This window comes from Camellia sinensis, chromosome 5 (genome assembly GCF_055761805.1).
Source record: "Camellia sinensis isolate YWXY chromosome 5, ASM5576180v1, whole genome shotgun sequence".
NCBI lineage: Eukaryota > Viridiplantae > Streptophyta > Magnoliopsida > Ericales > Theaceae > Camellia > Camellia sinensis.
In genome coordinates, this window is record NC_138965.1 from 123,616,386 (window position 1) to 123,640,362 (window position 23,977).

The window sequence follows — 23,977 nt, forward strand, 5'->3', positions numbered from 1 at the left end:
AACAATCTCATACTAGCCAATGAACCGTAAAACCGCTGAGAACACCTGAATGTAGGAGCTCTATACTAGAAACTTAAAATAAGCCAGCATAGGGACATCAACTCCAAAAGAATAGAAATAGTGTCTCGTGTACCCAGACCCATCTAGTTACATCGGTCTAAAACATCTCTAATCCCTCAAAGAGCATGTTGACCCTCCTAGGTCCCTCATTATATTCACACTCAATCAGCATCCCATACAGAGCGATGTGAGTTGTCGATAATGAATATAAATCTGAGATGTAGAACTAGATGATCTTCCTTTCACCCTCATATCATTTGACTTAGAATTGACTGCTTTCGCAGTAATGTCCTTTAAAGCCGAATCATACATGACCGCAGGCAATATACCAAAGTAGCCGAACATCAATTTCTCATCTTGTGACATAGTCAAAGGTCACAAAAGGCACAAAGTGAAGTCATTAGAAAAAATGACTTTAGGACTCACACGGTGAGGAAGTAAGGATCCATTCTCTCACCTTGCTAATGGGTCAATAAGTACACGTAGTATGAATGCATGCTATAGTGGAGTAACTTTTCCAAAAAGTGATGTTAAACTTATGCATCGTACAGATCTTAGTCTAGTTGCTCTTAAGCGCACAATTTGCTCCTAGTGTCTAACTTGAATTTTCTATTTGCCCGCTACTCACGCGTCAAATGAGATCTCGCATCTGGCTATCCATAACTGGCACATCATAGAAAAGTGGGTACTCATATCCATGGTCGGTCTTTAACAAGATCTTATCTTGGCTCCAATCAAGGCGACATAGATAGTGGATAATTTTAGCCTCTCTCTTGGCTCCAAATATAATAAGCCACTAGTCTCATCCTTGCTCGCTACATAATGCTAAGGATGATTACTCGTGTGAGTGAGCCAATCTTGCTTGCTAACATGAAATTTATTTATTCTGTGTGTGCTAATTCACAAACCATGGCAAAAAGTAGTAAACATAAATGTGTAATCGAAACAAATATGAATACTGATGGCATAAACATCCCCAAAAAAAAAACAATAAGAGTTCAACTGAATACACATATATCACCACTTACGTAGTCCTAAAGCCCTAACATGAGTAAGATAAACATCTTTGGCAATGGACTTAGTCAAGGGGTCCGCAACCATGTGACTCGTAGGGATGTGCTCTAGGATCACTTCTTTTTGTGCCATAATGTCTTTGATAAATTTGAACCTCACATTAATGTGTTTGGTTCTCCCGTGGTGCTTAGGATCCTTAGCGTAAACGAGTGCAGCCATGCTGTCACAATGGATAGTCACAGGGTTTGAAGTGTGTGTGACAATATCCAAATCCTAAAGGAATCTCCTCAACCAAACGGCTTCCTGAACGGTAGATGAACAAGCCACATAAGGTGATACAGGATTGCTTCTTACTGCTCTAAGAAATAGCACCATCGCTAAGCGCAAAAGCATATCTTGAAGTGGACTTACGCTCATCTAAGTCTCCTCCCCAGTCAACATCACAATAGCCAACTAGACGTAGATTTGAACTTTGTTAGCAAAGTGTGTAATCTGCAATCCCTCTAAGATATTGTAATATCCTCATGACTGCTTTCCAATGAGCTGGTCCTGGGTTAGATTGGTAACGACTCACCAATCTCACTGCATAACAAATGTCAGGGCGTGTACACATCATAGCATACATCAAGCTTTCGATAACATTCGAGTAGGGTACATGGGCCATCTTTTCTTTCTCTTCTGGAGTCTTAGGACCCATATCAAGGCTTAGGCTCTTGCCTTTCGCAACAGGAGTGTCAATGTGTTTGTAGCTCTGCATCTAGAATCGCTCTAGGATAGTCTTTATGTAAGTCTCTTTTGACAAACCGAGAAGTCTCCTAGAGCTATCCCTAAGGATCTTAACACCGAACATATAACTTGCTTCACCCATTTCTTTAATCTCAAATTTAGAGAACAACCACTTTTTAGTGGCGATAATCATCTCTTTGTCATTTCTAGCCAATAATATGTCATCTACATATAATGACAATATCAGAAAAATGTCCTTCGACCGCTTAACATACACACAGTGATGTTCATCGATCATCGTAAACCCATTAGAAACAATGGCTTGATCAAATCTTAGATTCCACTATCTGGATGATTGCTTTAAGCCATAAATAGATCATTGAAGCTTACAAACTTTGCACTCCTAACCTACTGTCACAAAGCCATCTGGTTGATCCATATAGATCTCTTTTTCCAATTCTCCATTGAGAAATACAGTTTTAACGTCCATCTAATATAACTCTAAGTTCAACTGGGCTACAATGGCTAGAATTAGGCGAATGGAGGCAAACCTCACAACTGGTGAAAATGTTTCCACATAGTCCACACTCTCTAATTGGGTGTAGCTTTCGCCACTAGACGAGCCTTATATCTTTCTATGGAACCATCCGCCTTGTGCTTGATTTTGAGAACCCATTTGTTCCCAATAGTCTTGGCAGCAAATCAACCATGTCCCAGACATGATTTTTCTTCATAAACTCCATTTCTTCATCGATTGCAGCACTTCATTCTTTATTAGCAGGTGATGAGAGAGCCTTTTTGAGATTCTTAGGCTCCATCTCATCACTCGAAGTAATCATGAATGCTTCCCCTTCAATCTTAAAAAGATGATGGGGTATAGCTCCACGTTTGTTTCTACGCAGTTGAGTGTCCTAAGAATCCTCATTCATTAGATCTAATCCATGAGTAGGAAAATCATTCCCACTGTCCCTAGGAGCTTAAGGAATAATTTTCTCTTTCTCTACTAGGCTGCTAGGTGAGCCTTCATGTAGATCCTCCATTTCATAGAGCTCTACATCTTTAGTTACCTCACCTCTACTAGGGAAATCCTCCTCTAAGAAATCCACATCTCGTGACTCAATTTCAGCCACACTTCCATCCGGATGCTCCCCAACAAACACATAGCCCTTGGAATGCTCACTATAGCGAATGAAGATACACTTCTTTCCTTTAGGGCCCAACTTCCCAAACTTATGAGAAGCGTTATGTATGTAAGCTGCCGAACCCCAAGGTCGCAAATTGCCCATATTAGGCTTTTCACCAGTCCACATCTCCTATGGGGTAGAAGGAACTAATTTGGAGGGCACACAGTTAAGGATGTAGGCAGTAGTCGGCAATGCATCTCCCTAATAAGAAATGGGAAGATTAGCTTGTGCCATCATATATCTAACCATGTCAAACAATGTACAATTCCTTCTATTCGCTACACCATTTTGCTGCGGAGTCCTAGGAATTATTAATTTCCTAATAATTCTTTTTTCCTCACAAAGCACTTTAAATTGCTCAGATAGATACTCGCATCCCCGATCAGTCCTTAGAGCCTTAATGCTATTGTCTAATTGATTCTTAGCCTCATTAACATACCGTCTAAAGAAATCCAATGCTTCTGAGTTGTGAGAAATCAAATATACATGGCCAAAACGTGTGCAGTAATCTATAAATGTGATAAAATAAGGGGCTCCATGCCTTGCCCTTAGATTCATTGGTCCACATATATCAGAATGAATAAGCTGTAATGAGATAAATGCCCTTTTGGCTTTCCCAAATGGTTTTTTTGTTGCCTTTCCAACAAGATAGTGCTCACATGTAGGCCAAGTGACTCTAGCGAGTGGGCCTAAAAAGCCTTTTTTAGCTAATCTAGTCATTCTGTCTTACCCTATGTGGCCTAATCTAGCATGCCATCTCATAGAATCATCATCATAAGTAGATACAATATTAGAAACAGATCCATTGGCATTATTATTAAAACTAGAATCATCCACATCTAAAATTAAGAAACCATCTAAAAGATAACCAAAACCATAAAAAATTGTACTCAAATAAATGCTAACACTATTATTCTCAAAACAAAAACTAAAACCAAGGCTCATCATGCTAATAATTGAAACTAAGTTTCGCCAAACATTCGGAGCATAAAGAACATCATGAAGATACAAGGTGTGCCCTTGTTACATTCCTAGCTTGTATGTGCTAATGCCAAGCACCTCCACACTGGACTCATTCCCCATGTAAACTTTTTTGCTTCCAGTAGGTACTCGGCGATACTTAATGAACCCTACTCTGTTCCTCGCGATGTGGTCAGTTGCTCTTTAAGTCCACAACCCACAAAATGAGGAGAATGAGCAATTAATGCTTGACTAGAAACAAAGCATTGAATGTGAGAAATTAAGTAAGGGAGTACCTTCTTCTGTTCAAGACAATCCGGAGCAAAGTGTCCTTCTTTGTTACAATTAAAGCATGTCAGTTTAGCCTTTACCTTCTTGCCACCTCTCGTGCCCCTACGCTTAAAATTTCTATCGCCATTGGGCTGTAGCACAGCTGCTGCTTGCTTCTTAGGAGCACCCTTTGCTTTTCCACGCTTGAACTGAGATGTCCTACGTGAGTTTGACTTAATCACCATAGCAGAACTATCAGACTTAGTCACCTTTAAGCACTCAACCTCTAGCTCCAAATGACGCGATATGTTCTCGAATGTTTTCACACTCTCATTATGCATCATGTTCTATTTCATCTGCTCCCAAGAATTTGACAGAGAGCGAATCACAGCTTGAACTTGTTGTTTTTGAGTCAAATTGTGCCCAGCTGCCACAAGCTCATGTATCATGGCTGACATGACCCTCAAATGCTGCTTCATAGAATGATGCGCCTTTTTCTTATAAGAGTCAAACTTGATAATCAGCCCACACAGCTTTACCAAAGAGGTGATACCAAATTTTTGCTTGAGAGCTTCCCACATCTCAAATATAATCGGGCAATGCTCAAACTCACTAATCAGGGCCGTTGTGCATGCTGCTTAACATGGTAAAACGCGCACACCGATCTTTGTTACGCCAACTCTGATAGACGTCAAGATCACGACGATGTTGAGCTATATTGCCCTGCGTAGGCTCAACCATCACTTGGTCAAGTGTGTTCAAAACTTCTTGCTCATTGCGGAGATATTGGATCTTACGGCACCATATGTCATAGTTATCACCATCCAATTTCTCCCCCTTAGTTAAGCCTGCCACAACTGTCTTAGCTACCATTTCTACGTACAGAGTAAAAGAAGAACAAATGCGCAGGGGATATTAATGTTAGAAACACAAAATTATTTTGCAGCAAAAGAATCTAAATTAAATAATGATAATATTTCACACATCTCAAGATCAAAAATTTGCTATGCTCGTAATTATCTCTTGCTCCTCTAGTGACAATTATCCAAACTTAATTTAATTGCATGCGCAAAAACAACCTCCCATTACTTATGGCACATATAAAACATGATAATTAGTCTAATTCCATACAATAGCATCTTAATGTAAATTTACAATCAACTTATGCTATGTTTCATTTAATAATGGAATTTAAATAAATAAAAAACTAATCATGCTTTTCTATCACAACATATTACAGACTCTAGGCAAAAAACAACAATATGTTGTGTTTAATGTTCAGATTATGCCATAACAGAAAGTACATAACTTCTGAAATTTTCTAGAATTTTCATGACTTTTAAATAATTAATAAACACACATAAAATCAAGAATCAATATTCCAGAATATGGGACAGTGCAACAATCATTCTAGTAAATAGTAAACCAGTACAATAGTCTATAGTAAAAATTTCAGCTTCAGAAACTTAGTCATGCAACACTAGAAGTATTTTAAAGTAGAAATAATGAATTATTACCTTAGTAAAAATATTTTTATTTTCATAAAATTTTGAAACTTTTGTAGTAGATAAAAAAAATTAAATTCTAAGTCCAACAGTACCCATTACGCTCAAAACAAAGCTATAACGAATTACTTATGACCATTTAAAACAATTCAGGATTAAAAAAAAAAACAAAAACAAACAGGGTCTTACCAACCAGCAGCCAAGCCGGTGCGAAAAACGGCATGGCACGAATCAGCGCAACGCGCATGGCATGAGCATGGGCAGTGCATATGGCATGTATGAGCGGGTGGTGAAGTGTGCAAGTGCGTGGCGAGCGATGACAGCGTCATTTGGTGTGTGAAACCCACGCATTGCCTTTTAGAGTGATTTCTGGTCTAATTTTTAACTGTTAGACTCAATTTTTCAAAATAAAAACAATGGTGGTCTCGAAATAGACATTTGATAAATACAAATTATAAGATGTATTACACACTCTCTCTAGTGAGACTGGAAGTACAAAAGTTCTGCACTTTATCTTCTTCCTTAAGCCACCAAGAACTCATAAGGAACCCAATTTAGAGTTTGAGTTTTCTAATCAACCATAAGTCCAAATCTAAGAAATAATATATGGTTTCGAAGGTCTCGAATCAAGCATTCTAAATATGTAAGATTTGTAGACTGAAATTAAAGCATGTAAAACAATCATGTAAACAAAGTTTCAGGAATATAAAATGGGTCTCCATTTTTCTTAAAATCTAACTGTCTGATTTTGATGAAACTTTGTAGGTATGTTCTACATGAAATGTACTACAACATACGCAAATTTCAGGTTGATCAGAGAAAGTTCAAAAAAACATTAATTCTCATGCATATATCATGTATACATATATCAATAGTTATATGCATATGTTAATGCACAAAAATAAGCACGAAAATACCCTATGATGCTCAGACACCAATCTAAGAAATATATAACGCAGCGGAATGGATTCGGGCATACCTTATGTGTTAGAATCCAAAACAAAGAACCTTATGGGTAAATCACGTGCTTCACAACCATGAACAAAAAACAACCCAACAATGGAGTGATAATACAGTGTGAGTATCACCCACTCTAGTCACAGTGCAGAGGCTTGATTATTCTCTGATGGGTGAAAGTTAGAGAGAGAATATGAAAAAATGTTATGGGTGCCCTACTTCACATAACATAACATATCTGATATATTATATATCAAATATGTAACCTCCCATTGCTATCTCCTAATAGGATAGGATAGATTAGATGGAGATAGTGGGTTATCCCAACAAACAGGATAAACACGAATTCAAATTACATGGGTAATTTGTATGGGTCATGGATCATAAGGGTGCCCAAATCCAGATCCAAAACCTAACCCGATTTCTAACATGAAGTAATTCTCAGCTCATTCCCCTAACTTCAATAGCTCAATCCCGTCACTAGTTTAGCATCAACAATCTTAGCTCCGCTTCTCTTTCCCGACTTTTTCTTGAACTTCTGTCACTTTAACTGTTTTAGAAACACTTCAACTATTTGTCTTACATCAAAATAATAATGCTAGTTCTATGATCCGAAAATTAAAATAATAAAGTTAATGTCTTGGCGGCGCATAGAATTCAATTTTTGCATTTGAAATGGAGAAAATTAATCACTAATTCAGGAGCAATACAAAGGCTAGTGAATGTAGTGATATCGACCAATGAGATCATGCAAAAAACATGAATGGGGCTAATTTTGTCTTGTACTTAGTCGATCAAAGTGAATTAAGTCCACTCCATTGACTGCTGCTCTTACGCCTAAATGTTGACAATAAAATGAAACAAATTTTCCTTAGAAAGAACTCTCTCCAAAGATTATGTTCAACATCAATACAGGAAGAGCATAGCAAATGAAACTTTAATTAGAAACATGTATTTCTTTCTCCCATTTTTTTTTTTTCTACAATTGTTTTCATTTGGCAGCTTAAATTTTGACTAAGGCTTGACATTTTTTTCCCGTTTCAATAATTTGAACCATTCATTTTTTTAGAATTCTTTATGTATATCATATATAAAAAAAATTAGGTTAATCTGGTAATTAATGTATTTTCATTTTATCATATTTCTCTCTAAAGAAATTTTTCGTAATGCTGTGTTTGGTTGAGAGATTTGGAAAGGAATTTGGAAAAGGAAAGGGAAAATGTGTGTGAAATTATGTGAAATGTAAGTATATTTTATTCACATTTCACCTACCTTTTCCCTTTCCCTTTCCAAATACCCCAACCAAACACAACATAAGAGTATTTTTGAAATAGACCATTCAGTTTTTTTTAAAGATAAATATGATAAAATAAATATGTTATAATTATCAGATCAATTAAATTTTTTTGTATAGACAATATACACAAAGAGTATTAAAAAAACAAACTATTTAAATTATTAAAATGGGACCTATAATAAATCACAAAGTCTGAACAATACAATTCCAAATCAAATTTGGAGGGGAGAGAATCTCATCCCTTAACAAAAGGAAAATGCTCCGTAGCTCGAAAGTCTTCGGCTTGATTGGCTCGAAAGTACGTTTTATCTCTCCTCTCTATCTCTTTGGCTTTCCTCTCCTCATCTCTTTTACACTATATTCTCGAATGCAAAAAAAAAAAAAGGGATTAAAACACTCTCATCACTCTCACCTCTTTCTTTACTCATCCTCTGATTCCACAGATCTCTCTCATCTCTTTCATCTTTGGTAAACCTTCTCATCGCTTTCTGGTCGTAGAAGGAGGAATAACTCTCACCCCTCTTTTTACTCATCCCTCTCATTCCATAGATCTCTCTCATCCCTTTCATCTTTGACGAAGCAAAACGAACGATGACGGAGGACAGATGACGGCCTGCGACAGTAACGACAAACGCAAAGGAATCTGAGGTAAACCTAAAATTGCAAAACTAGGGTTTACGTTTGGCTTCAATTTCTGTAGAAATTAATCGATTGGGACAGTTTGGGTTTGAATTTTTCTTTGAATTTGTGTTAGGGTTTTGGGATTTGGCTTTAATTTGTGATGTGTTAGAGTTTGGAATTTGCCTCTAATCTGTTAACCTTTGTATACATTTGTTTAGTTTTGCCTTTAGTTTGGTTATGCTTGAAACACACATATGTTTGGTAAAATATGCATCTGTTTGGTAAAATACACAAGTTTTGCTTCAAATCTATGTTAAAATCTCTATATGTCTATTTGTTTTTTTCTTTGGCTTTAATTTGGTTTTGCTTCAAATCTGTTTGGTTAAATACATCTATTTAGTTTGGCTTTAATCTGCATAAATCTGTTGAAATCTATAAAATTAAGTTCATACATCTGTTTTCATATTTGCTTGAAATCTGTAAAATTATAAACAATCAAATATGTGTTGAAATGTGTAAATATGAAAATCTGTGTTCAAAGCTGTCTTTAAATTTGTAAATTTGTTAGAATAACTTATAAATCAGTGTTACAATCTGTTATAAATATGTAAATCTATTACAAAGCTATGATAAATCTATTATTACAGAACTATTACAAACAATTAAATATGTGTTGAAATGTGTGAATCTGAAAATTTGTGTGTTCAAAGTTGTCTTCAAATGTGTAAATATGTTAGAATAACTTATAAATCTATGTTGCAATCTGTAATAAATCTGTAAACTTATTACAAAGCCGTGATAAATCTATTATTATAGAACTATTATAAACAATCAAATATGTGTTGAAATGTGTAAATATGAAAATCTGTGTTCAAAGCTGTCTTCAAATTTGTAAATCTGTTAGAATAACTTATAAATTTGTGTTGCAATCTATTTTAAATCTGCAAATCTATTACAAGGCTATGATAAATCTATTATTACAAAACTATTATAAACAATCAAATATGTGTTGAAATGTGTAAATTTGAAAATCTGTGTTCAAAGCTGTCTCCAAATGTGTAAACCTGTTAGAATAACTTATAAATTTGTGTTGCAAGCTGTTATAAATCTGTAAATCTATTACAAAGCTATGATAAATCTGTTATTACAAAACCATGGCTTCTTCTTGTACTAATAGTAGCAACATAAGATTAAGACCAAGATTGTGTGATTGTAGGCGAACTGCAATGATGTATATTGTACGCACGAATGACAACGAAAACCAAGGACGTTTGTTCTTTGTTTGCCTATCGAAATATGTAAGTATCTATTATAGAATTTGATCTTTTACCGTGTACAAATTTATTTATGTGATTTGATGAACTAATTCTTGTGCATTGTAGAGTTATAAGGAACATTGTAATTACTTCAAATTCACAGATGACGATGATGACGACACTAGCTCCACAATCCGTTCCAATGTTGGACCTCGGAAAGCTATAAGAATAGAAGAATTAAACAATATAATAAAAAGGCTTTGTGAGATGGACAATGAAATTCATGAGCATGGTAGAAGGCTTCAAAGAATGGAGAAGATCTTCAAAATTATGATTTATGTCATTATTTTTTGTGTCATTTTGCACTTTATCATATAAATCACTGACTCTCTAACGTTCTAATGAATTTCATGAATGTAATGAAAAACCTGTTTTGTATTTTGTATGATTTTGTACTAAATGATGTAAATGACTATCAAGATTAGCATATGTTTTCTGAATGTAATGAAAAACTCAATTTGTATGTTTTGTGAATGTAATGAAAAACTCAGTCTGAATGTTTTGTGATTTTCCAACTTCAACTAGGCCAAAAACAGTTTGTATGTTTCCAACTTCAACTAGGCCAAAAACAGGCCAAAAACAGGCCAAAAACAGTTTGTATGTTTCCAACTTCAACTAGGCCAAAAACAGTTTGTATGTTGTGGATCAGTTTGTATGTTTGTATGAACAGCCAAACTGAGTTATTATAGCTTTTGGGGGAGCATCTAACATGCAAGTTAACCATTCTTTGAATAGCCAAACAAATGTCTCAGTGTTCTCATTAGATAACAACCTACAACCAAACAGAATTGACTGTCCATGATGATTAACTCCTACAAACGGAGCAAATGAAATATCATATTTGTTTGTCAAATTGGTTGTGTCAAATGAGACAACATCCCCAGATGCTTTATAAGAAGCCCTATTCCTTGCATCTTCCCAAAACAAGTTTCGCAGGCGACCATCTTCATCAAGGTCAATTGCCGAATAGAAGTTCGAATTTTGTTGTTGCATTTTATGGAAATAAAGTGTAACTAATTCGGCGTTTCCTAACCCAAGTCTCAATCTTCTAGCATTCTCAATATAATTCCTTGCATCTTATTCATCAAACGTTAATGCCTCATATCCCCCTGCTTCAATAACTATGGAATTAAAATTCCTCGCCACCCCAATCCCTGCTGCATTGTTCACTTCTAGTTTTCTCTTCACCGGAGTAAAAATCTGCTTATTCATTGCAAAATGCCGTGAGTCAGTAGGAATCAAATCATGAGTGTGCTCAAGCACAACTGTGGTTAACTTATATCTTCCATCGTTTTGTAGATTGGCTCTTACCCTTGTTTTACAATCAGTTTTTGATGACAAAGATGGTTATAAGGGATTTACTTTTGATCTTTTTGTTCGGATCCGTGCCCGAGTACATTCAATTCCAAAGTACTTTACTTCCTCATCACTTGTTAGATTTTGTGATCTAAAAGCTATAGCAAATCCACGACATTTTGCATATTTGCCTAAAATGCGTACACTTCTTGTTTTGAGGTAAAATACATCCCTTTCTTAGGCTCTTCAACTTCCCCACTCTCGTTAAATGAAATATTGTTATCCTGTTCTTCAACTTCTTCACTCCCATTGAATGTAATATTGTTTGAATCAATATTCATTGTAGCTTCAAAGTTAAATAGAATACTGTTAAATACTGTTAAAATGATTAAAATACTATTAAAATGATTAAAATGTTAACATACTGTGAAAATGATTAAAATTGCTATTATACTGTTAAAATTGGTATCTGTGAATGATTAAATTGATCAAATTTTGCTCAGACAATGAATCTGAGCAAATGCATGTGAATCTCAGACAATCAATCTCAGACAATGCATGTGAAACAATAAATAAATCCATTAATAGTAGACAATGAATCTAAAATAAATCCTCAAGTAATAGAGAAATTGAAGAGAAACCATGGAAGCCACAAATAAATCCAATCTACTAATTTTTTTTGGGGGGTACCTTTGATTAAATTGATCAAATTTTGCTCAGACAAAAATGCTACTATGCATGTGAAACAATAAATAAATCCATTTTTTTTATTTTATTATGATTATTTTTTTATTAATAGTAGACAATGAATTTGAAAAAAAATCTCAACTAATAGAGCAATGGAAGAGCAGCCATGGCAACCACAAATAAATCCAATCTGCTAATTTTTTTGGGGGGTACCTCTGATTAAATTGATCAAATTTTTCTCAGGCAAAAATGCTATTATGCATGTGAAACAATAAATAAATCTAATTTATTTATTTATTATTTATTTTTAATAATAGTAGACAATGACTCTAAAAAAAAATCTTCAACTAATAGAGCAATGGAAGAGCAGCCATGGCAGCCACAAATAAATTCAATCTGCTAATTTTTCTGGGGGTACCTCTTATTTTCACAATCATCTTAACAATAATGTTATTTTCACAATCATCTTAACAATAATCTTATGATAGAGTAATGCAAGAGCAACCATGCAGCCACAATCATCTTAGCTAGTAGCCATGGCATCCACAATGACAGAGCATATTACAGAGCAAGGGTTGAAGGGGAAATACCTAATCCACAACTCAAGCACAACTCCGATTGCTCTGCGGCACACAAACTTCCTCCTTTTCCACTCTGATGAAACAGCAGCAACGACGACACAAGCTAGGTTACGACCAGACGGTGCTCTTCTCTCTCTATTATGTTGTTTTCTTCTCTTCTTCTTCTTCTTCTTCTTCTTTTTTTGTTGTGTGTGTGTGTTTCTGAAATGAAATGAAAGGTGGGGGTATACACAGCTACAACAGCACCAAGTTGAGTACAAACATACTTTCGAGGCGTTTGAGCCAAAGACTTTCAAGCTACGTAGCAGAATCGCTTAACAAAACTATTACTATGCGTCACCAAAAATGTATTTGCTAAATTGCCATGTCAATGTTACAGGCTTGCATCGATCAACCCACCGACAGAATAGGTTCGAAATTTTGTTCCCAAAAAATATATGTTCTCATATTGGACTTATTTGGAAAGTGTACATTTCAATTTAAAAGTTAAAAAATTATTTAAAAAGTTAATAAACTATATAAAAAAAGTTAAAAATTTTATTTTATTTTTCTATTTTTTACACGTTTTTTGGTAAAAAAAAATTTTTTAAAAAGTTAGTTTTTTTTTTTACCTCAAAAAATGATTAGAATAGCATGTTCACAAATGATATGTACTTATAACCATTCTACCTATTTTTTTAATTAAAAAATAATTATATATTAAATTATCTGATTTTGATTATTTACGTAATAAGGGACAAATACTTTTGAAAAAAAAGTAATTTGTTTGGTTTGAAATTTTAAAAATAATTTTTTGAGTTTTCAATTCGTATTTTTAATTTTTTAGTTTTTTTTTTAAAAAAATTTATCAATTATTTTTTTTAATTTTTTAGATCCATTTAATCTTGATATACTTTTTTTTTATGTGCTTATTATCTTGTTATACTTAAGAAGTATAAATTTTGTACAAAAAAATAACAAAATATATAAATGTATTGAATTTTTATATTTTTGGTATTCGATGAATTTTTTAAAGTTTTTTTCACAAAATATTCTACTTTTTAAGTATATAAAGCTTAGGTGTATTTAAAAAAATAAAAAAAATTCTACATACAATATTAAAAAAATTCACTAAAATGAAAAAACATAGAAAAAAAAAAACTCCATTTTCAAAAAAACAATGTAAACCGAACAAGGTGAAAATAATGAGTAATGCTAGAGATTCACATTTGAGACCCCCAAATATAGCTCCAATGATATGGCAATGAAGTAGAGTTATATATAATTAAGTATGTGACAAATCAAAAGTAAAAATCTATCATTTCACATCATTATAAATGAAATTGTGAGGATTTTGTTAAGAATCTTAAACATTAATATTTAGGGTAAACTACTAATAAGTTTTAAAAGTTAGACTTAATTCTCATGTGGTCCTATTGAAAATAAGTTTTAACAAAATCGTTGCTAAAAATAATTTTTTGTGACGATTTTTTACATATGTCGTTAGAAATTGACAATTAGCAATTTTTTTTGTCACGATTTTTATAAATTGGCACTAAAATTTACAATTAGTGATGTTTTTTTGTGACGAATTTTTTAAATTGTTGCTAAAAGTTAAAAATTAATGATATTTTTTGTGACAATTTTTTTTAAATTGTCGCTAAAATTTTTAATTAGTGACATTTTTTATGACAATTTTCAAATTATCATTTAAAATTAACAATTATTGACTTTTTTAATAGTATTTAATAAAAAATGTCATTAATTCTCACAGAATCTATTAGATAATCAATCTACCTATTAAAACTTACACAAAATCCCTAATATTTAAGATGCAAAACAATCATTCTCCTCATTTAGTGGTGGTAGATCTCTAGATTGGACAGTTTTGAGATTGGTGTTTGGAGATCTAACATTGTGATAACGATAAGATAATGGAATCTTTGACATTATAGAATCTTAAGAACGATAAATTTGACATATAATAGGAACAACTCAACTTGAGTAAGAAAAGTTTATAAGATTTTTTTTATTTGTATAATAAGTAACCACATTGGCATCTAATGTGGAATCTTACATAATCACTTATGATATTATAATGTTGATACTTTTTGAATATGGTAAAACCATAAATAGGTCTTAATAATTGGACTTAATTTTTTTTATAAAATCTTATTAAAAATAAGTCATAATAGAATCATCGTTAAAAATAGTTTTCTGTAACGATTTTTTGCATATGTCGCTAAAAATTGACAATTAGTGACTTTTTTTGTCACAATTTTTATAAATTGTTGTTAAAACTTACAATTAGTGACGCTTTTCTGTGATAAAATTTTCAAACAGTCGCTGAAAGTTGAAAATTAGTGACTTTTTTTGTGACGATTTTTAAACTGTCGCTAAAACCTATAATTAGTGACATTTTTTTTGACAATTTTCAAACTGTCACCAAAAATTAACAATTAGTGACGTTTTGCTAATAGTGTTTGATGAAAAATGTTATTAATTATCATAGGAGCTATTGAACAATAAGTTCACTTATTAGGATCTACGCGTAAGTCCTCCGAATATGGTAAACTATGAATAAATCTTAATGGATATGACATATCAAATGATATGATTAGGATTATGGAATGTGCTAAAAGACCTATATACAGACACCCTATTCTTCCTCTTGTTTGATACGCAAAGATAAGAGTTAGAATGCTCAAATCCAAAAAACTGCACATTGAAATGAGATTAAGAGGAATCTATTGAAAAAGGGCCATGAATTGATTTGGATCTAGGTGGAAAATCAACAAATATTCAAGTATTGTTACCCATGATAGAATCCATCTCATTATTTGTTGGTTCTTTCTAGAAAGCAACATTCTGAGACTTCATAGTCTCCTCAAAGGTTAATGGATTTGAATCCATATTCAAAGAAATCATTGTTTTCTTGCAATGAGCTTCCCTAGTTCCTTCTACTAGGTGAATAATGAAGTTAGAGCCAAATGACTTCTTAGTCCTAACCCTCTTACTCCTTCTTAGCTCAACATGCTCATTAGGTTCAATAGACTCAATCAGAGGAGTTGATTTATTTCATTGATTAGAATCCAACCTCGGAGTGGTTGTGAAACAATTCTCATAAAATATCACATCATGTGATTCAATGACGGTATTTATTTCTACTAAACCATTGGGCTCTATTACCAGAAACCTATATGCTTTGTTATGCATAACATATCCAAGGAATATGCATTCAATTCATCTTCATCGAATTTCTTCATTTTAGGTTTAGGCAATCTAACAATTGCTCTACAGCCCCAAGTTTTCAAGTAACCTAGATTAGGTTTCTTGTTTTTCACCCTCCACTTTAACCTCCACACTCCTTTTATTTTAGGGCGAACTTCACTTTATCCCTTTGTGGTTTGGGTCATGTGCGGTTTTTTCCCTTAACGTTTGAAAATGATCACATAACCCTTATGTTGTTTGTGGACTGAAGTGCACCGTTAAACATTTTGTCTAACTTAACAGCAAGTGTGAAACCCGTAGCAGACATAAGGTTATATGCTCATTTTCAAAGTTCAGGGGGATAAGTCGCACATGGAATAAAGCACAAAGGTTAAAGTGTACTTTACCTTTGAAACAAATAACGAAAATATAGGGGTATTTTAGTCTTTTTCATTGAATTGTTAACGAACTTAACGGTGCACTTCACTCCACAAACCACAAGGAGATTATGTGATCATTTTCAAACATTAAGGGGGTAAACCATATGTCACGACCCAAACCCGTCCTTATAGGTTTAGCCTCATAACTAGCCAGTAATCCTTGGATTACCAAAGGCCTCTTAACAGAATAACATATAATTAGGGGCTGCAGAAGAAAATATGTAAAATATACATAGTCCATTGAGCTGTGAAGACATACATGAGACAGATAGTTTTAAACTTTTATAAACTTATGTGTGATGTCAAAAGATGCAGTATTTACACGTTACTCCACGTGCATGCTAATAGAAATCTTATCCAAAAATTAAAGGAAACAAAACTTAATACATTCACAAAAATAGCCACTAAACTTGACTTGATCTGGAACCTCCTCGGGAGGCACAAAGGCTGGTTGACAAAAACTTTGAGCCTGGTCATCAACTTTGAGCCTGGTCACGTGCCTGATCACCCACATACATAACATAAATAGTGAGCGAGAGCCTAGTGAATAATAACAAAGTAAAGCGTTAAATGAATGATGTCCCATAACTAAGTCCGTACATATGATAGAACATATTCGTATTCTTGTTTGAGTCATTGACAAAAATATGAATTCATGCTTGATCATATATAGTTCATCTGTTAGTGCTAACCAATCATATATAGAGCATTATAGATCATACTTGTCAGTTCCATAGAGGAACCTCTGGTCGGGTGCAGATAACTTGTCAGTTCCTTAAAGGAACCTCCGGACTGGGAATGGATAACTTGTCAGTTCCGTAGAGGAACCTCTAGCCGAGTATAGATAACTTGTCAGTTCCATAAAGGAACCTCCGGTCCGGATATAGATTGCATACTTGAATCACAACATTAATGTCACAATTATTTGTCAGAGGTGGACAATCATTCATAGTACAAAAGCATAGCATTTCATATGACATATCTTATTTCATATACAAAAACAATTTAACTTGAACATAACTTTACTAAGTTATTACTCACAGATAATATATGGCTCCAAGTAAAAGGACAAAGTAGGCAATTCAGAGATTTTGTGGCGCATGACCTACACAAATACGAAACGAATACGTACTGAATTACGCACCCGGACTCATTAACTTAGTTCTTTCTTGTCTTTGTGTGTTCCTACTCCTCTATCCTCATTATGGTGTCTTAAACTTGGCCTAGGAATGCCTAGGATGGAATGAGGATGCAAAAATGCACGTGAAAACACATAACAAAACTTACTGAAAATAGGGTCCTCACTTGAGCGCAACTTCCTACTCTCGAGTGGACAGGCAACATGTGAGTGGTTGCACGAGCAGTCTGTAAACTTTTGCAAACTGCTGGTTACTTGATTTTTCCCCTCGATGCTCGCTCGAGCGTGAGAGACATGCCCTTGCTCGAGCGTAACTTTTGTTGCTCGAGCGGCTTGCAAAACATAAGAACTTCTGGTAGCATGCATTTCACGCTCGAGCGGACTTCTGGTCGCTTGAGCGGAAGTGCACACACTCAGAGTGGTTGCTCGAGCGTGGATTGTACGCAATTCAAATCTTGAATCCAACTCATCAAAACATAGATCTTAGCCCCAAAACATGAAAAAAAAAAACTTGTAAACTCACAAAATACGATGAATTAAGGATTATATCACGAAATCAAGGTGTAAAAACATGTGGATTGTACGCAATTCAAACTCACAACTTTGAAACATACCATGCATGAGATGATTTAGCTTCATGGCTTTCAAAACATGATCGGTTGAGGTCAAATGATATATAACTTGATGAATTTTCAAAGCTAAGGGAAAATAATAACATGTACGAGGAAAAGTTTTTGGAAAACAACTTTAAAATTCATGAAATGTACATGCATGCATGATTTAGCTTCATACCCTCAATTATAGTTCAATTCTTGTAAGTCATCTCTCAATTCACATGAATGCTAATAATAGTTATGTCAATTACATAATTAAATGTTTGAGTTCTTACCTTGGCTTCTCAATTGAATGCTAGATAGCTAATTGTTTGAGTTTCTAAGCGAAACTTTCAAGTTCCTCTAATTTCCTCAATTCTCTAGTTAAAATCAAGTCTTCCTTTTCTCTCTCTCGTTTGAGCTCAAAAGATGAGGGGAAATGACAGTGTAAAATGGATTCAAGGGCTCATTTGGGCTTTTCATAGGCTTGAGTAGAAGACTCATTAGTGACTAATTAATCAACATTATTTATTTCGGTTCCGAATCAAATTTCAATTGAACCTACCATAAATTTCTAAAAATCCCAAATAACACATAAATCAAGTCAATTTCTGAATTGGATGCCAATAAGGCCTTCAATTCGCAAACCAAAATAGAAACATGAGCAGATCTTTCTACGTTAAACAGATATAAACACAAATAAGGCAACATATGATGCAAAATTTCACTTTAATTACTTATTAGGCATAATTAAGCATGGGTTAACGTTAATCGTGGATTGGGGTTGTTACAATCTTCCCCTCTTAAAGAGTTTGGTTCTCCAAACTCGAATTACCTTCATTTTGAAAGAATACTAGGTCCAAAGGGAATAGTTCAGGGTACCTTTTCATCATATCTTCCTCTGTCTCCCAAGTTGCATAGGTTCCTCCATGATTCTCCAATCGACTTTTACCAATGGAATTTCCTTATTTCTCAATCTCTTGATTCTTCGGTTAACAATCTGTATCAGCCTCTCTTCATATGTATAGTTATCTTTTAGGAGCACATGAGTCGGTTCTATCACATGGAGCGGATCTTGTAAGTAATCATGAAGCATTAAAACATGAAAAACGTAGTGCATGTTTTCCATCACCGGAGGTAAGGCTACTCGGTATGTTAGTAAATTGATATTTTCAAGAATTTCATATGGCCCAACATATCTTGGTACCAACTTGCCTTTCACTCTAAATCGTGTCTGGCCTTTCATTGGAGTTACTTTTATGAACACATGGTCACCAACTTCGTATTCCCTATCTTTTCTCCGGACATCCGAATAACTCTTTTGATGGCTCTGAGTAGTTCTTAGGTGTTGTTGAATCAGTTTCACCTTCTCAATTGTTTCTTGCACAAGTTCTAGTCCTAACAACGGTCTATCACCTACCTCAGCCCAAAAGATTGGAGATCGGCATTCTTTACCATACAAAGCTTCATAAAGTGCCATATCGATACTTGATTGGTAGCTGTTATTATACACAAACTCGGCAATCGGTACGTAGGTTTCCTAACTACCTTGAAAGTCTAGAGCACACATCCGTAACAAGTTCTTCAACGTTTGAATGGTCTGTTAAGATTGACCATCTGTTTGTGGGTAATAAGCACTGCTTAGCCTCAATTCAGTTCCCAGAGCTTGCTGTAGACTTTGCCAGAATCTTGAAGTGAACTTAGGATCTCTGTCAGATACAATAGATACTAGTACGACATGTAATCTCACAATCTCATTAACATACAAGTTAGCCAACTTATCCGCATTATACAACGATTTAACAGGTAAGAAATGTGCAGATTTCGTTAAACGATCAACAATTACCTAGATAGAATCCATACCTCGAGGAGAGCGAGGTAATCCCACAATGAAGTCCATTGTGACATGTTTCCATTTCCATTCTAGTATTGGAAGAGGCTGTAGCAAACCAGCGGGTCATTGATGTTCGGCTTTAACTTGTTGGCAATGTAAACATCTAGCCACAAAATTTGCAATACGCTTCTTCATTTCAGGCCACCAGAAATTCTATTTCAAGTCATGATACAACTTTGTATTTCTCGGATGCATAGCAAATTTGGAGTTGTGGGCTTCAGTTATAAGACGTTTCCTCAAGTCAGAATAGTCTGGTACACAAAGGCAACCCTGAAATTTCAATACATTGTTCTCAAGTACAAACTCGGGCCTTGGTTTTGAGTCAATTTCATTCACGATCTTTTTCAAAAGTTCATCTTGTAGTTGTTTCTCCCTAATTTCTTCAATAATTGCAGGCTGGGTGGAGATAGTGGCTAAGATTCCGCCTTGTTCTCGTAATACAATCTCAATCTCATTCTTTTCCAAGTCACATAGCAATTCTTTCTGGCCGGTGAGTAAATATGACAAACTTCCCACTGACTTTCAGCTCAAGGCATCTGCCACAGTATTAGCTTTTTTCGGACGATAGATAATCTGCAAATCATAGTCTTTAATCAATTTTAACCATCTTCTCTATCTCATGTTTAATTCTTTTTGGGTGAAGAAATATTTGAGGCTTTTGTGGTCTGTGTATACTTCACAAGTCACACCATACAGATAATGTCGCCAAATTTTCAAAGCAAAAACCACTGCGGTGAGTTCAAGGTCATGGGTCGGATAATTTCTTTTATAAGGAAGGAGCTGCCGGGAGGCATAAGAAATTACCTTTCCATTTTGCATTAAAACACACCTCAAGCCTTTATAGGAAGCATCACTATAAATCTGGAACCCATTTGTTCCGTTTGGTAAAGTTAGGATTGGTGCAATTACCAGTCTAGTTTTCAGTTCATGGAAAAATCAAATGATACATTTTTCTGAGTTAACTGGGTCAATGGCATAGCAAGTTTTGAAAAGTCTTTCACAAATCTTCTTTAATAACCTGTAAATCCTAGAAAACTTTTAATTTCTGACATATTCATCGGTCTAGGCCAGTCCATAATAGCTTCAATTTTCTATGGGTTAACAGAGATACTATCCTTGTTGATTGCATGCCCCAAAAACGCTACACTGTTAAGCCAGAATTCACATATGGACAATTTTGCATATAACTTATTTTCCCTCAGAATCTGTAAGGCAGTTCTCAAATGATTCTCATTTTTTTCCTTGCTTTTGGAGTAAGTCAATATATCATCAATAAAGACAACAATAAATTCATTCAGAAATTGTTTGAACACTCTATTCATTAAATCCATAAACGCTGCAGGTGCATTAGTTACCCCAAATGGCATTACCAAAAATTTATAGTGTCCATATCTAGTTTTGAATGCAGTTTTCTCTATGTCTTCTGCCTTGGCCTTTAACTAGTGATACCTGGATCTAAGGTCAATTTTAGAAAACACTTGGGTTCCCTGGAGTTGGTCAAATAGGTCATCTATTCGGGGTAATGGATATTTGTTCTTCACGGTTATTTTATTTAACGCACGGTAGTCAATACATAGTCTCAAAGATCCGTCTTTATTTTTGACAAACAACACTGGGGCTCCCCAAGGTGAGGTACTCGGACGGATGAATTTCTTGTCTAAGAGTTCTTGGAGTTGAACTTTTAACTCTTTCAATTCAGAAGTCGACATTCTATATAGAGTCTTAGAGATAGGTTGTGTTCCACGTACTACATCAATGGTAAACTCAATTTCTCTATCAATTAGCTCCCCGGGTAGGTCATTAGGAAACACATCAAGAAATTCACAGACCACAGGAATGGTTTCCACATTAGTACTATCCAAAGGTGCAGTCAAAACACAACACAAGTAGCCCCGACAACCTTTTCTCAACAATTTTTTGGCTTTCGTAAATGAAATCAAGTATGGTGGAGGAACTACCCCATTCCCAGTGAAAACAAACTCACGCATACCAGGTGGTGTAAATGTGATGGTTTTATTCACACAATCAATAGTGGCATAATATTTTGACAACCAATCCATGCCCAATATACAATCAAAGTGGTTAATGCTCAAGGGTAGCAAATCAACGTACAATGTCATGTCCCCAATCAAAACATCACATGCAGGGCATACATAAGTGCACATCTTAGAACTTCCCAATGGTGTAGACACAGATAATATGCAATTCATAGGTTCTAATGATCTAGTCAACTTTCGAGAAAAAGCATGCGATACAAATGAATGCGTAGAACCAGAATCAATCAGCACATAGCCATTCTGTGCACAGATAGAAATTATACCTGACACCACTGGCTCGGTATTTTGTACATCTGCAGGTACTAGAGCAAACATTCTTCTCTACCTTAGTGTTTCATTCCCGGTGTTACTCCTGGCATTAGTTATTGCATTGGGCCTTGTTACAGGAGTAGATCCGGCTGAACTTGCTGCTGGATGGTTTGCATTGTCAAACCTCATTGGACAGTCCTTAATCATGTGACCGGTTCTGCCATACCGAAAACACGCGCCTGATGCATGATGACACATGCCTTTATGCTTCCTGCCACATTCTGAATAGATTGGCACAGACCCACTACTTTAGCTTGAGCTGCTTGAAGATCCAGTATTTTTCTTTTTGTTCATGAAGAATGAATGGCCCTTTCGAAAATTAGACCCTGGTCTTTTACTTCTCCATTTTGTTGTTGGTGCCTTGGCTTGTTTCATTGCTGCTATGGTGGCTTTTGCCATTATCGCTCTATCTACAACTTCCACATAGGTAGGCAATTTCAGAATTCCTACTTGGTCAAACACTTCCAGATCTAAACCGCCTTCAAATTTTCGTGCCTTTTTGTAATCAGTATCCACCATATGTGGAGCAAATCAAGCCAATTCAGTAAACTTGGCCTCATACTCGGTCACTGACATCCTGCCTTGTTTGAGTTCTTGAAATTTAGAAACTTTCCTATCTCTAAAACATTAGGGAAAATATTTGTTGTAGAAAATCTCGTTAAACTGAGCCTAAGTCATGTCCCCATTGTGTAGACACCCCATTTTTGACCGCCCTTAAGACTTGGGCACCACTGATTGTTTACTTAGTGATGACGTGTGCAGTGCAAAGGTTCGATTTCTTCAGCAAGAGGAGCTTCAAGTCCCAACCTTTCACCCCATTTTTGGACCAAAACTATTTTGACCAAAAGATTTTAGACCTTAAAACCCTCTCTTTCAAAATATTTTTGAAAAAAAGTTCCTACGATGTTCCGAGGCTCGCATTTTGTTAAATGTTGCGCTTTTCAGTAAACCGAGCAAGGACAAAGTGGAAATAAATGAAAGAGAGGTGAACTCTTTGAAAAATCTTTCAAAACATCTTGTTTAGGGGTTTGGAGTTGAGGAAAATTGGAGTGGAGAGAAGAAAACAAGTTAGGGAAGAAGATGGGCATGAACCGTTGAGAAAGAGTTGAGCAACCTTCACCAAATCAGGTCTATCCTTTTGTACACTTGGAATTAAGCTATGAGGCCACCACCATTGGAAAGAATACTTCCGCGGTTTCATTTTTCACTCAAGAATCTCCTAAAGCCGAGTTCGGATGAGGGAGATGTGGCTTGTTGGAAGTTGGGCTTCCATCCGTTTGAGCTGAAAATGAGCAGTATTCACTAAAATGACCATAACTTTTTTTACACTTGAAATTTTGATGTGAGGCTTCCACCATTGAAAATCTTACTTCTGGGGCTTCAATTTAGACACAAGAATGACTTGAAAAGGAGTCCAGATGAAGGAGATATGCCTGTTTGAAGTTAGACTTGGAGAGCAGATTTTTCTGCCGGCCACTGGTGATGAGTGCCGGCCATGGATGATGCAGTGCTGGCCATTGATGATTAGTACCAGCCACAAATGATCCCCTACTGGCCATTAGTGTCAAAAATCAGATTTTTTTTGCAGATTTTTAGCTCCAGCTATTTCCCCACTGCTGCAGCTGTCCATTTGTTGATATTTTTCGCCAAAGCTCATGTTTTTCTATATATAGAGGCCATTCTCTATGGTTTTAAGGGTTAGAAAAAAGTTTGAGAGCCACTCTCTCTAAAATCCTTCTCTCTCTACAAAATTTTCAGAGCAAAATTTCTGCCTCTCTCTAGAATCCTCTCTCTCTTCCTATTTTGTGCTTGAAAGTGAGATTTCTCTACAGATTTGCACTAAGGCCCTTAGCCAAACACCGTCATCTTGGAGCTGAGGTTCT